This window comes from Triticum aestivum, chromosome 6A, assembly GCF_018294505.1.
Source record: "Triticum aestivum cultivar Chinese Spring chromosome 6A, IWGSC CS RefSeq v2.1, whole genome shotgun sequence".
In the NCBI taxonomy this organism is placed as follows: Eukaryota; Viridiplantae; Streptophyta; class Magnoliopsida; order Poales; family Poaceae; genus Triticum; species Triticum aestivum.
In genome coordinates, this window is record NC_057809.1 from 13613330 (window position 1) to 13618745 (window position 5416).

Genomic DNA, 5416 nt, shown 5'->3' on the forward strand with positions numbered 1-5416 from the left:
ATTGTGACTGGGCATGGAAACTGAGAAGATTGAAAGAATCTTCAGTCAAATATGAATTTACAAATTAAATTCCTTAAACCACGAAAAAAAGTTCCTTCAAAAATCTGTAGTGCTATCTTATCCGATCAAACCTCTACCACTTTCTATGTGTCCATTCTTTGTTTCTATATGCACATAAAAGATCCATACAATTCAATATCTGGTTGGTGAATTAATCATGTTTGTTGTTACAGGAGAACACCCTTTTTTTTCTTGAACCCATGTTTTAATGGCCATACACGGCCAGTGAGAACTATTTTTTGTTTACGTTATGGTACAATTTAATTCAGTACATAGAATAATGCTACTACTGTGAATAAGAGACCGAGATCTCATGTGACATAGAAATGTATTATACAGAAATTGCATAAACCAATGGAGTCCACTTAAAATTGTTATCTAACGTAACTAACTGTGATGTATAATTAATAGAGGCTAATTTGTATTTTGATCGTCAGTATAAATGCTACCAGATTCAAAAAGATTTGAATAGAAATGGAGCAACTATGTTTTATTAATATCTTTATGTGCTCCCTCCGAATGTTATTTACCTCGTGATTAGTGATTACCATAGATGAGAGAGGTTCCTATACGTACGTATCCTTGAATGTTAGAGATGGAAATAGACTGTCTATACATACGTATCCTTGGATGTTTACTCGAACACGACTGAACAAATTAATCGTATATGTAGTAAATATAATATAAGCTCATAGTACTTCAATTATTAAATTATAGATAGTAACTTGACATGGCAGTTCAGATATATGCAGTAATCAGTAGTACATAACTAAGTAATGCAATACTCTAAACATCACCTCTGTTTGAATCCTTCCGTAATTTTCGAGATATGCAATGTGCATCATATGTATGAACATTAAGAAAAAAATAAAATTTGGCCTGAGTACATTATCAAGATGAATAGTAAGCACTAAAAAAAGCATGAAACCCTCTGTTTTATCATCATCACTAACTGAGAAATAAACTTCCGCCTCTTGCTTGCAGACCATATCTACCTTCCTTGCTGCCTGCGATCAAACATGACAACATAATTAAACATGGGCTACTCCTCTCCTGCTTGCATGCATTCTTATTTACGTACTTAAAATTGAAATATCGAATCACTGCTTCGTATTCAACTTAAACCTTGCCGAAGTGTGATTTTCTTCATGGGCAAGTCCGGCAACAGGACTACTCTGTGACGACAACCTTGCCACTGCTCGATGTTGCCTTTTCCCTCAGTTGCATCCTTGCCGCTAGACATCGTCATGGCTGGCGATGTGCAAATGACATTCAAGTCCACCTCATTAGCCAGCTTCTTCTTCCAATGTCCAGGATGATAACATCCATATATCGCTGCATCTTTTTATTTTGTTCACCATCCATGACTCCATGTGTTGTATTGATAACGTGAGAATAGTCCATATGTAATACAATGCCATGGGGGCGACATCCATCCTGTTTGTGTTAGGATCTACCTCACAGCCTGTTAAGATAGTTTTCAACCATGAGACTATTAATTAGAGCATCCCGCTGGTTATCACTGTTACTCTCGCCTAGAATATAAGCAATTGACCTAACGATAATCAGAATACATTCATGCATCCACCCTATACCAACTATAAACTGTGTTTTTTTTTGCGGGAAACTATAAACTATAAACTGTCTTTTAAAAGTTAAAAATGTTTTTTTCAGAAAGAGAACAAAGGCTTTGGAAATAAAAATATTAGAGGGTCGTTAGTCGGCGGCCCGTCCACTCTCCTTGCTTTGTTGGTGAATGGCATGCTTGCAATTTCTGTACTCCTACTTTTTCACTTCGATCAACATGGCTTGCCTGGGATGGACCTGTTATGACCTGGATCAGCAATGTCTATTTAATATCTGTGATTATGGAAATACAATGAAAGTCACAAAAGGTAGCAAATAGAAAGCCGGTGGGATTGATTGAAGATGCAAACAGACCTGGGTATTAATCGATGCATGCACATCAACTTCAAACGGCCGTTAATTCGTACATCAGAAATCTAGATGTGGCAGGAAGTCATAAGCGGGATGATCAGCTAGATCGATGGCACAACTTCCATGTGGTGTTGCTTACCTTCGTGGCGTCGGCGTACTGCGGCCGTATAGGAAAAAAAAAAGAACAATCGATACATATTTTTGCCAAGAGGAAAGTATCATTTTCCCCCTGAAATCCTCTGCAATGGACCAATTTCCCCCTCAACTCTAATACTGGATCAATCAGCCCCTCAAATCTATAAAACCGGATCAATTCTCCCCTAAGGTGGTTTCAGACTTGATTTGAAGTGATTTTGACCCATACCATGCATTTCTCTGGATTGACCATGCACTTCGCTTCATAACAGTTGGGTGGAGATGACTGCTTCAGTGCGTCGAGCTCGCCTCCGTGGCCGGCATGCTCGCCGCTCGTCGTCTTCTTGGTCTCCACCAGGCTGCCGCTGATGTACTCCTGCTCGATACCTACAACGACGCTAATGCTCCTCGAGAAGCTGTCCGCCATCGTGCCGCTGCTCAGGTCCGACCGTCCGCAAGGGAACCGCTCTATGTGCCTCGCACCACCCGGACCGGTGCCCCGCTTGGCCGCCGTAGAAGATGAGGTGCATCAGCACCGTGGACGCGCGCATCCGGCCGCCCGCGATCACGCCCTTGTGCTAGGCCTGCATCCTCTTCCTCCGGCAAGCGGCGATGGTGTTCGAGGTGGCAGCATTGCGGGCATCATTTTGATGAGCGTCTCTAGCGTGTCGGGGCTGTTGGACGACGGCGGCGACGAGATCTTGTCGGCTCCGAGATCTGTCATAGGCTGTTGCGGCGGAGACGGCTCGGGGCCCCGGTGCCGGCCGCATTTCTCGCCGGTCTGCGTGGCCGCGTTCGCGTTCGCCCCAGCGCCGCTGCGCGCGGCGGCCACCCAGTACTGGTCGAGGTCGAAGGAGCTCTAGTTCTTGCGCCGGCCGTGAGCCTTGCTAATGGCCGCTTTGGGCAGCTTGTTCTCGTTCCCGGCCTGGCAGCTCGAGGTGGAGGAGGACGAGGATGAGCAGACGAAGGCGTCGCGCGGGTAGGCTGGCGCGGGAAGGAGGCGGAGCAGCTCGGAGCCCTTGAGCACGTACTGGGTACCGCTGGCAGGTGCACGGGATCGTCGGCGGTGAGTCGTGCCAGACGTAGCCGGTCTTGTAACTCTGCTTGGAGGACCAGGAGTAGTAGGCGTCCACCATGCCAGCGCCCCGGAGCACGGTCAGCCTAGTCAACGAGTTCAGTCAACGAGAAGTGCACGGTCTGGGTCCAAACCACTCAAAATCAAGTCCAAAATCACCATAGGGGGAAATTGATCCGGTTTTAAAGATTTGAGGGGCTGATTGATCCGATATTAGAATTGAGGGGGAAACTGGTCCATTAGAAAGGATTTCAGGGGGAAAATGATACTTTCCTCTTTTGTCAATACGTGAGGAAAAAAGTGGCAGCTAGAAAATTGCCCACATAAGGCGAAGAAGGGCTTGGATAGGACACGATGTGCTGTTGTGGACCGAAGCATGTATTGACGGGGCGGATCTGGGCCCCAGGCAGCCCAGGCAGTGGCCTGGGGCGTGACAAATTTCCCAGCCTATATATCTAGAGAGAAAAAAAAACTGGCCTGGGGCGTAGCCCACTTCATACCCCAGTTGCTGGGCCATTAGCCAGCCCAATAACAAAAAGGTGAACGAAAACAAAAAAAGACAGAAGGGCCTGTGCTGCTGGTACGTAGCGTATGAGTCTTTTTTGACCAGAAAAGGAAGATGTTTTGAGGTAGCGTACGTAGCCCATGTTAGGATAGTTGATGAAGAGATTTCTCTTGCTAGCCACTGTTTTCAAATCCCAATTTTTCTTGCTAGTTTTCTTTTGCGGGGAATTTCTCTTACTATTTGCGACTGTTTGATGCTTGATTAAGAAAAGATCATTAATTCTTAATGCTTTCCCCTTTTCATATTGTATTCCTTAATTTTGTAGTTCTGCACAGAACATAAATGTGGAATCCGGTTTAGTAATTCACATTTTGCATTTGTTATTAAACCAGCTAAGTAAAAAAAATGCCTAAATCCACCGATTTGCAACTTTGAAACTGTATATTTCATGGAGGGGGGGGGGCATTATTTTTTGACCCTTAGTTTCTCGCCTGGGGCGTCGGCCAATCCTGGCTCCGCCCTTGTTGATGCACATCTACAGGCATGAAGATTATTATTCTTTCCCTAATATATAATAATAAAGCGAATAGTGCTTCTTGTCGTACGCCATTAAAATTACCTCCGAAGTTGACACAAATTACTCACCATGCCACCCATAAGTGAACAGAACGGTTCAGTTTTTCTCAAAATCCCGGTTGATTTGGTTGTTATACTGGTATATCCTATAACGCAACTGAAGGCGTAGCGCGGTGGCTAATGCCTTAGAACTCCAACAAGGAGACTTGTGTTCGATCCCAGGTTCGACCGCATTTTCTCTCTTTTTTGCTAACCCTCCACCGCATTAATGGGCCGGCCCATGCGTCTGTTTTTTTTTTCAGTTTGCATTTTCCTTGTTCATTTCTCATTTCTGTTTTTGAGTTTTTCCTTCTATAAATTAATTATTAGGGATTTCCAAAAATTCAAAAGGTTGCGAGTTTTTTTAAGAAATATAAAACGTTTGTGAATTCAAAAAATGTTCTGGAAATCATAAACTGTTCGCGATATAACTCATGTTTTTCATTTCATTTTTTGCCTTTTTTTCTCATTTCTGTTTTTGTTTTCTCATATTTAAATTAATTCGGGATTCCAAAATTTTAAAATGTTGTGAGTTTTGATTTTTTTTGAGAAATCATAAAATTTCCATGAATTCAGAAAATGGTCGGGAAATCAAAATGTTCGCAATTTTTTTTAAAAATATTTGCCTGTCACAAAAAAATTCTCGATTTCAAAAAATATGTTCACCAAATAAAATAATGTTCCTGATTCTTAGAAAATGCTTGTTTATTCAACACGCTTTCGGGAATTGGAAAAAATGACCATGATATTTTCGAAAAGGATCACAAAAATTCAATCAGATCTATTGAAACAAATACGTAAATAACGAACAAAACAAACCGTGGCTTGCATAAACTTTTTGAGGGGGTATGGAGGGTTGTTTTATTATTTTATTTAGTCCATTGCACATCGGGTAAAAAAAGGTTTCTGTGTTCTTTACAACGTTGAGCCCAAAAAAATTGACACATTTTCCAATGGTTTTGTTTTTGTAAACTATATGAAATGACTAAATGTCTAATTTGCTTTCATACATATCTATATTAATTGTGGTACTATAGTTTCATTGGTCGTGAAAAACACCATGACGCTAGATCAAGGTGAGACACATC

At 42.2% G+C, this 5416-nt stretch overlaps 1 pseudogene; it reads right to left on the reverse strand.

Moving 5' to 3' along the window:
* Positions 1 to 1899: 1899 nt before the first annotated feature.
* On the reverse strand, positions 1900 to 3725 carry LOC123129301 (protein SOSEKI 5-like; annotated as a pseudogene).
* Positions 3726 to 5416: the final 1691 nt, after the last annotated feature.